This window comes from Choloepus didactylus, chromosome 21, assembly GCF_015220235.1.
Source record: "Choloepus didactylus isolate mChoDid1 chromosome 21, mChoDid1.pri, whole genome shotgun sequence".
Lineage (NCBI taxonomy): Eukaryota > Metazoa > Chordata > Mammalia > Pilosa > Megalonychidae > Choloepus > Choloepus didactylus.
The window spans coordinates 49580890-49591109 of NC_051327.1; the positions used below are offsets into that span (position 1 = coordinate 49580890).

Below are 10220 nucleotides of genomic sequence, written 5' to 3' on the forward strand. Positions count from 1 at the left end.
TGTCCTGCTTCAGAGTCTTTGAATATGCTGTATCATCTACCTGTCAAGATTCTACTCAATCTTCCGGTCTTGGCTTACATGACACGTCCTCCAAGAAGCCTTCTCTGATTTCTTCTTTCTATGTGGAGGTTATTCACCCTTGTTATGTGTTGTGAGTGATAATTCCCCTTCATAGCACTTTTCGCTGGAGGTAGGTGTGAATTGATAGAAAATTTGAATATGGGAATGGAGGAATCATGGAAGGGTAGGAAGAACACCAAAGCCTTTGCATAAAAAAGTAAACTTGCTTGCGTGTGAATGTTATCTATGAATTTGCTTGTAAATGCATCAAATATCTCTGGACAGGTACCCAAGAAACAGATAACATTTGTTGAGTTCCAGGAATGAGTTTAAGTCCAAGGAATGAGTCTGGGCTTTAAGCTTCTTCTTGGGGAAGAAGCAAGGCTTAGGGTTGAAGCTTTGTGCTCCTCCCACATAGACCCTGAGACCAGGACGTGAGTGCAGATGGTGTATTTTGGAAGGATCTCAGGAAACACAAGTAAGGGACCAGAGACAGTGAGACAGAGAAGGGGAAAGCTAATGAGGGGTGTGTTAACAGGCAGATTGTGGCTGTGGGTACCTGGAGCTCAATCCTGCTGAGAACTCACTAAAGAACTACCTCAGAATCATCCCACTAGAGCCCAAGGAGGCTGGGCCGCCATCCCACCCACCACTCCCAACCCTTCTTAGTTAAAGGTTTCCTCTGGGGATGCCAACAGCCCTTGTATGCATGGTGCACATGTAGGAGAACTCCAGGCAGAGAACAGAAGAGTCTCCACCTCTTTTACTGGAGGTTGGGATGGGAAGCTGCCAGCCTGCTTAGCTGCTGGAGAATGCAGGTTGCTGGAGAGGTAAGAGTTAGGGTGTCTACACTGGATGGGGTCTATAAACCTCGCTGCAGTCCACATTTGTGTGGAAACACGGTGCTTCTGCTGGTGGTCTTAGAGGCAGCACCATCCTCCTGGACACCAGCATTTCAAGGTAGATAGAAAAGGGACTTATCATCTCCTCTTCAGTTGACAAAGAGATTGAAGTTCATAGATCTTATGTAATTGCGTTAGGACACTGTGTTCCAGCTAATATAAGACACAGACTCTCAAACCTTCCAGTTCTCTTTATGGCCTGGCTTAGAGGCCAGGACTCAGCAATGTTTGCTAAATACATATGCTAATGAACCAGTACCCCCTCTTCCAAAAAGACAGAAATCAAGGAGAACTTTAAGATGTTTACTCATTCACTCCGATCCAGAGCTTCAAGGGGAATAACTAGAATTTTGTGTGCCAGCCAGCCAGTTCCTGGAGTTGAGATTTGTCAGCATCAGACAGAATCATGTTGAAGGGTTTTGTTTCTTCAGGCATGTGGAAACCCCTAAGCAAAGAGAATAAAATATTCCTTCTCTTAACATAGCAGAAGCTGCCTGGGGGATGGGGATGGGGGTTAGTCTCATTCAAGGCCAGTCAAGCACTGAGTTTTGGAATTAGGGCCCAAAGGCGACTGGGATCTCTGGATGCTGAGGCTCGTGAAGCCCAAGAGAAGGGCAGATATCTGTGAATTTGGAGAAATGGCTGTTTGCCTTCTCAATTGCCTTAGTGAACCCAGGAAGGACGTTGTAGTCACAATGTGGACTCTTCTTTGATATTGCTCTTCTCCCACAGTCTCTGCTAAAGGGTCACTGTGTTCATATTATGTGATTTCGTTCTCCTGACTGTAGCTGGTTACATCAGGGGTGGATCAGGAGATCCAATTCTTGGCTGCGATGACTGAGTCAGGATCTCGCTTATATGAAATAGATACACAGATAACATGGTCAGATGGTGGTGGGTGCTTGAACCAGAAAGTCATTTGGAATCAGGGTCAGAGCTGGAGCCTTTGCAATTCAAAGATACAGAGAATCAAGGAAGCCATGAATTTCAATAGGAATTGTTTCCATAATGAGTGATAGAAAGTTCGAAACAAATTAGCTTACACACAAAAAATGGGGATTTACTGGTTCAGGCAACTATAAAATACAGGATAATGTGGGTGTCTTGCACTGCTAGCTGCAGGGGCTCAAATGATGTCATAGGACCTCTTTCTCTCCTCATTGCTGAACTCTGCCCTCTTCCAAGCGTTGGTTTTATTCGCATGCAAGATTGATCTTGGTAGTTGCAAGATGAATCCAACAGTCTCAGACCCTTCATCTCTCATCTTGAAACTTCTTGGCAAAGAGTGGGAGTCTGTTTCCAAGCTGCTCCAGCAAAAGCTTTATTGTATCTTATTGATTTGACCAGGAACCCATGCTTGAATCAATTTCTGTGACTAGAGGGAAAAGAATGAGTTGACTGACTAAGGCCTGGCCATGAGTTGGTCAATGAGACCTTAATGAAATCATATGGACTGACAAAGAAGAAGACAAGGATCCCCAAATATTTATTTCTGGAAGAGGAATGAATGGATGTCAGGTAGCATCCCTATTCTCAAATTACAATGAAAATTCAATACACTTACTGAATGGAGGATGGTTTATGTAGAGCAGAAGATGGAACCGGTGCTTGGGTAAAGCAGAGATGGAAGAGAATGGAGTCAGATAGAGTGACAGATAATGGCCAAGGGAAGGAGGGAAAGAGAAACAGACACGCTTAGTTCTTCACTTGCTTGGTTTCATACCCATTTCCAGAAGTCCCAACTGGAATTGCCTTTGTCTCCTTAAAATGAGCCCTCCTTTCACTGAAAGTGTTTTGAATGGACTTCTTTTTCTTACCACCACCAGTCCCATATTCAGACACAGAAATGCTTGGTGCCCTGGTCACCTGGGCTGAAGCCTGGGTTGACACTTATGTGGGGGAAACATCATGTCTAGATGCACTTTAATATGAGCAGCCACAGTTTCAACATTAATTTCTCAAACTACAATTGTCTCCCCAGTTCCTAAGCACTGTTAGTCCTAATTAACTAGTTGCAGGCAATTTTTCAACCTATCAAGTAGTGAAATAAAATAATGAGCTTGACTGAGGAGGATTAGAAAGATGGTGAGTTCACTGGGGAACTAGTGTTTTATTACCAATTCCACTCAGGGTTGAACTATGGAGGTTTTTTTTTTTTTTGCCATTTTCTTCCTAGTCATACCTTCAAGTAGGGAGAATCCTGTCAGGATATTAAGATGAAAGATGTCTCTATGTTTCCTTATAAATGAGCTTGATTTAATTCATGATTACACCCAGTTAATTTGGATGCCTTAATGATCTCGTTCACAGGGAAAGGAAATCAGACGAATGCTTTCTGCCCATCTCCTTCGATAACATCTCTAAGGATTTTCTCTATTAGAAAATAAAATATTTAAAAAACCTTATTCCTCTGTTTCCAGATGTGTGTTTTTGGACTTTGACACTCTTTTTGATGGTTTTTCATCAACAGAATGTGTGAGGGGGAGTATAGGGAGCTGATCAACTCATTAAAATCCTGTAAGCTTGAATCTTTCTAGTCTGGCCTTGCCTACATTTCCATTCTCCTCTTCTCCCACTTCTCGTGTACCCTGGGCTTCATACAGCCACCCACAATAAGTGTCTGTTGAAGGAAGGACACCTGCCCACCCTAACTCAGCAGTCTTCCCACAGCCCCACCTTGCTGCCAATGAGACACTGCTCCCTCTTGAACACTTGTCCCCAGCATGGACCAGCAGTCACTGTTCTTGGTTTCCTGGAGCAGACCTGAGACAGGCTGACATTTCCACAAAGCACATCACTGAAAATGAGTGAGGGAATGGGGAAATAAACATGGAAAATGCACTAATGCATAAAATGGTCATGCTTCCTTATGATCTTAACAATTCCAATCAAAGTGGTTGAGAGATTTACCAGGCTCAACTCTCTCTGATTTCTGCTGGCCAGTCATGGTTCTCTCTGAGCCTCTCCTCTCCTCATTTCTATGTGGCCAGCACCCCTTGCTATCCCTGGTTGAAGGAGCTACCTGCCTGGACACTTCACTCTCTTCCTAAGACTATAACAGAAAGTGTCTCCTTTTAATGAATTCAAATTCTTTTGCTAAGTCAAGCATGTCTTCCCATTCTCAAGACTCTCTTACTTTAGTCTAAAGTAGTGGTTCTCAAGATAAAGTCTGTGGATCAGCTACATCAGCATCACTTGAGTACTTATTAGAAATGAAAATTCTCAGGCCCCATTCTAGACTTACTGAAATAGAAACTCTAGAGTGGGTCCAGAAATCTGTGTTCCAACAAGCTCTTCAAGTGATTCTGATGCATGTCCATATTTAAGAACTGCTGATCTAAGGAACCCAGTACAGTCAGGAGAAATAATACAATGAAGATCTATTTTGTGGTATTGGTTGTCAGCTATCCAGTTATCAGAGGTCTAGACTGAAGGGCCAATTAAGCAAGGATCCTCTAAGGATAACTCTGGCTATGAAATTCCTGGGACCCTGAAGAGACCAAACCCAACTCCTGAGTCCCAAACTTAGCTTTCTAGATGCTCATGCTTGCATCTAGTCCCTTGTCTTGCAGAAGAAGTCTCAAACTAGTGGACACACAAAAATGTGTATGTGTGCTCCATTCACTATTTCAAATTATTTTAAATTAGTGGCCTATATTTAAAAATTAGGATGTTTTAAGTGAAAATTTGAATCTATGGATTCTCTTGAAAAATCAGAGGATCTAGCAACTCTGGGCCTGGGGTTCCCATATGGCCTCAATTATCTGGAGCTGAGCGGTAGCTTTCTACTTAAATGGAGCCTACATTCTCCAGATTTTATCAATATCCACTATTCCCTATTGTGTCCCCACCACAGAAATTGACTGTCAGTTTCCATTTATCCTTGTGCTTGTCCTATTGTTTTACAACTCTTAAGAAAAAAAATCTTTCTTGAATCCATAATGTTATTAAAAGGGTGAAAATATAGATCAAGGAGGGGCAGGTGGTTTCAGAAAAAATCAGATGAGGTTTAATTCTTTGTGGAAGTGAAGAATAAATGTAAATGTTTAATCTGCAAATGAAGTATGTCTTACATTGAAAGAACACAACTTAGGATGGCAACTAAATATACATCAGCACAAATCATTATTTTCTCTTTTTGGCTCAATGGCCATTTGCATTTGAAACCCTAGCATTATGATTTTCACTGTCTCCTTGATAGCTCTCTGTGTCTTACAATGAGTTTTCCCTCTTGGTACTTTCTGCTAGATTCCACTCATTTCGAGTCAAAGACCCAAGAAATCCTGCTATATTCTGAGAAACATACTCTGGTGAGGTCTCTGCTAGGGCTGTCAGCAACTTGGATCAGAGAGAAGGTGGCCAGGATCTAGCAGGGCAGTTTAGTTTACTTGTGGATGCAGCCTTAAGAAGGTGGTCCAGAATATGAAGGGATGGTAGACTCTGGAACTGACCAAGCAAGTATTCAAATCTTTGAGTGTACAAACTAGCAGGTGGGTAGAATTAGGAAAAAAAACTTCTGCAGCAGCCAGTATGCAATGTCTTGTGGTTAGGGGTAATTTTAGTTTCTCTAATGTTGTACAACAAACCACCCCTCAAACTCAGTGGGTTAGTTTGGATGTTCCTCTTCTGGTTTTGCCAGGACTCCCTTATGTGGATGAGTTCATCTGGACAATTAGATTGACAGGAAGATCCAAGATGAGCCAATCACATGCCTGACAGTTGTTACTGGCTGTTGGCAGAGGTTCTCCTCCACGAGACCTTTCATCCTCCAGTAGGCTAGACTAGCTTCCTTACAAAGTCGTCTCAAGGCAGTATTCCAAGAAAGCAAGCCCTAATGCACAGACACTCATCAGACCTCTGTGGCATGTTTGCTGATGTCTCATTGGCCAAAGCAAGTCACAGAGCCAAGCCCAGAGTCAGTGGGGAGAGAAATACACAAAGATATGGCTACTGGAATGAATGATGCATTAGGGCCTTTGCTGTAACAAACTAGCCCAGGCAGCACAGTGGCGGGCAGTCAATTCATCCTCAGTGAGACCCCTACCGACTGGCCCCGACACACTGCACTGGCAGTAACCAATAGAAGCTTTAACTTGTTTTTTGGATCTTGTTAGATGTTATTGGAAATTATTGTATCCAAGAATTAAGCTAAATCTTGTTTATATTCCTGGATTTTAGGATTGTTTTTAGGAGAAACCAGAAGTTTTTTGAAGTCAGCCTTTTGCTGGCTCTTGTGAGATTATGGCGGCTATCATGGCAGGCATCTGTGATGAAAAGGGAAGAGAGGAAACAGATGCCTTTGAGGGACACACACACACACACACACACACAGAGAGAGAGAGAGAGAGAGAGAGAGAGAGAGAGAGGGAAAGAGGGATATCAAGGATAGATTTTCCAAGACTAGGGATAAAAGTGAGGCTTGTAGGATTGTCAAGCATTGGCGATCTGTGCCTGGTCTCTTCTTAGCACTCCAGGGAGATTACAGAGCCCCTGGGGTTGGGGTAAGGATGACAATATGGTGCATCGAGAGAGGCTGGACCCCACTGAGGCCACCATGCATAGCTCTGCACTTCAGGGGTTCCACTCACATAGACCATGATGTAGACAGCAGCCCCTGAACACAGCCACCCAGATTTTCATCAAAGATTCTCATGCTTTCTGTGATCCAGTCATCAGAAGGGAAAGCTCCAAATGTTTTCTTTGTGTAAGATCCAAGGACATTTGCAAGATACAGCATGGGAGAGAGGAAGCACCAGCAAATTTCCACCCTCTGAGCAGGATGAAGGCAATGAGTGGGCTGCATCTAATTTAAAAGCAATAATATTAATGATAGTTCTTTCATACTCACATTTTTGGATTACGACTCATTCTGCTGCAATCCTTTTGCACCCAGCATGTTGTAAACATATTGAAGATTCTTCTATATGCAAGTCAGCAGCAAGATTTCTAGTCCGCACTTCTTTTCTTCTTGGAGTCCTCATCCCCAGGACACGGCCTGTGGCCTATAGACCAACTTCTCTGCCCTCCCCACATTCGGCTGTCTCTGTCAGTGCTGGTTGTTTTCTTCCTTCCCTGCCTTTTTGTGTTTGTTTTTATTTTGTCCCTCAAATCCCTCTGCTGAGTATAACTCTTGCCAAAACCTGGCTGAAAAAATAAAAAGTGAAATGAACCGTGGACACAGTATGAAGAAACTCTGCACTCTGAGGTCTGGATCCAGGGTTTGCCTCTTCCAGCTCAGGGGGAAGCTGAGTGAGAGGGAACCCATCTGAATTCTCTGTAGGTCCTGTCTGCACTGGGCTGCCTCATATCTGGAGGACATCTCAGCAGTAATTCTTTTCAAATGAAAAAATATATTGAACAGGGCCAGCAGAGAATATATGTGAGTGTCTTTTTGTGTTGGGAAACTGGACCCACTCTACCAACTTCCTAAAGAAGAGAAAAGTCATACAGAGGTTTGCCAGACACTGGAATCAGGAGGTGAGACAAGGTGCCTGAGATGAGACTGCCCTGGAAACTTGCTATTTCATCTCCATTTGACAGGTCACACTACTGTGTGTGTATGTGCATGTGTGCAGGTGTGTGTGAGAGAAAGAGAAGGAGAAGAAGGAGGAGAAGGAGGAGGAAGAGGAGGAGGAGGAGAAGGACAGGAAGAGAAAAGAGAGGAAGAAAATGAAAATTTTGATTACTCACCCATTGTTCATGGCCTACGAAAATGTCACCTCCTCCCTGAAGGTGGCCCTGATTTCTACCCCCACAGGCTCCCACTCCCATCTCCCTACATCCTACACAGACCATCAGGGAACTCACAACCTTTGTTTGCAGTGGTTTGAAGGTCCATGTCTTTTCAATTATCTGGTCTAACTTGACCCTGGCATGTAAACAGTATCAATGAATAAATGAAAGAAACAATGAATGAATGAATTCCAGTGGGGTATAAAAATAATTAGAATTTGGAGATGCTTGGACTATTTGGGGGAGAAGAAAAGCATAGTGAACTGGTGCTGGCCGCACACTCCTTTCCTGAGGGCTCGGCTTGGTGAAGAGGGTTCGTGGGGTGCAGAACAGGAGATGGGAGTGGCAAACAGAGGGGACAGACTCTTGGACTCAGGTTGCAGGAAAACCTCCCACCCTTCAGCGGAAGTGCTGTCACCACAGTGGAAAACCCCAACCCACCCCCATCAACCCCCTCCAAGGCCTCCAACGCTATCTTCCTTATTTTAAGTGGTTTAATTCCCTCTCTTAAAGTTAGTAGAGTAAACTGATAATTAAGCAAATAGGCATCAAAGGGAAGCTCTGACAGCTCTGGTACTTGTTCAGGAAACCAGTGAGGAAATTACAATGGAGATAAAAGTACAATTAATTTGAGTCTTCCTTTCAAAGGATATAGGGACTCCAGGGGCCGGGGCTCAAGGTGGTGCCGTGGAGATGTCTGGAGAGTTCTGGATGAGGGCCCTGACCATGCCTAAGGCCTTCCTGGAGCCATCCCATCCAGGGGCCTGGCTTCCCAGGGCCAGAATCTCTCTTGCTCCTGTCCCTGCAGGGATGGGCTTCTCCCACTGGGGTCCCTGGGCTATGCTGGAGGGATAGGAAATATGGCACATTTTTCTGGGGTGTCGGTTGTCCTAAAAAATATTGGAATTATGGATGCTTAAATACATTGATTAGTAAATAATTAAAAGCATTATTTTTTCTCTGAAATCAATATCTCTTCTGTGAAAACATTCTGTGCTAGGCACTCTTCTAAGTACTGGGGTTGCAGTAGAGCATGAAACAGGCAAAATTCCTGGCCACATGGAGATTTATATTCTAGTTATGGGAGAAAAATAATAAACAAATGAATAAGTAAAACATACAGAATATCAAGTGGTAAGTAAAATGCAGAAAAAGACTGGGGGAGGGCAGTTGCTGACTTTGTGGGATGTGATTTTAAGTAGGGGAGTGAAGAAGGGCATGCCAGCAAGGAGATAGTGAAATACTAACAGAGAAAACCATGTGAAGTTTCCCATCCCTGCATCCATTGTTTTTTGAGCAAAAGTCTTTCTCCTCTGATCACCTGGATGTCATGTAAGTGGTTTCTCTATGCCTAATTTTTTCACCTTCCAATCTGTGCTTCACATTCCAGCCAGAGTAACTTCTATTCATTCATATTTGGTGGCAATTTCTAAATGGTGCATCCACTGTGGAGATCAGTTGGACACTCCTCAGAAAGTTGAACATTGAATTATCATATGACCTGGCAACTCTACTTCTTGGTATTTACCCAGAGGAATTAAAATCAGTGACTCAAACAGATATTTATACACCAGTGGCTACAGTAGCATTATTTGCAATAGCCAAAAGGTGCAAGCAATCCAAGTGTCCATCAACAGATGAATGGATAAACAAAATGTGGTATATACACAAAATGGAATTATTACCCAGCTTTAAAAAAAGAAATGAAGCTCGCATACATGCTAAATATGGATGAAACTTGAAGATATCATCTGGAGTGAAATAAGCAGATGCAAAAGACAAATATTATATGATCTCACTTACAAGAAATTCCTAGAATAAGCAAATTTCAGAGATAGATGGTAGATTACAGGTTACCAGGAGCTAGGGGTGAAGTGAAGGGGAAATTATTGCTTAATTAGAGTTTGTTTGAGGTGATGAAAAAGTTGGGGTAAGGAATGGGAGTGATGGTAGTACAATATTTTGAATATAATCAATATTACTGGACTGCGCACTTGAAAGTGGCTAAAATGGGAAATTTTGAGTTATATATAATATATTATATTACAATAAAAAATTTTAAAAATCAAGATAAGTTTCCTATCATCAGGGGATAAGAACTCATATGTCTACAGGGACCAGGCAGATGATAAAAATGGATAATGGGGGTAGAATAGGGACGGTGTAGACTGAAGAACATGAGATGGATCTAAAGGGACAACTACTCCTCAGCTCCAGTTGGTTGCTTATAAAAAAATGTGAACCTGGTGTTGCCAGACTTTGAATTTTTAATGATGAATGAAATCCAGAGAGTTATGCAAAGTCTTCTTACTTTCAGATGTTGGCAGTCAATTAAAAGAATTTTAAACTTTAATTGACTAAACAAAACATGCCTGGGGGCCAAATCTGGGTCCCTGGGGCTACCAGTTTGCAAGCCCTGGTATGAAGATAAAATCCAGGCTTCCTATCACAGCACTCTTGGCCTCTCATCATCCATACAAACTTACCCTCCCAGCCCTGTCTATCTCTATCCCCACCTGCCCAGAT

The 10220-nt window shown here is 42.8% G+C and overlaps 1 long non-coding RNA gene across 1 annotated transcript in view; it reads right to left on the reverse strand.

The window, feature by feature from the left end:
• Positions 1–7134, reverse strand: part of LOC119517687 — a 108747-nt gene extending 101613 nt beyond the window's left edge. The window contains exon 1 of the long non-coding RNA XR_005213603.1: positions 6811–7134. This is a non-coding gene — a long non-coding RNA (uncharacterized LOC119517687). The remainder of the gene's footprint in view (positions 1–6810) is intronic.
• Positions 7135–10220: the final 3086 nt, after the last annotated feature.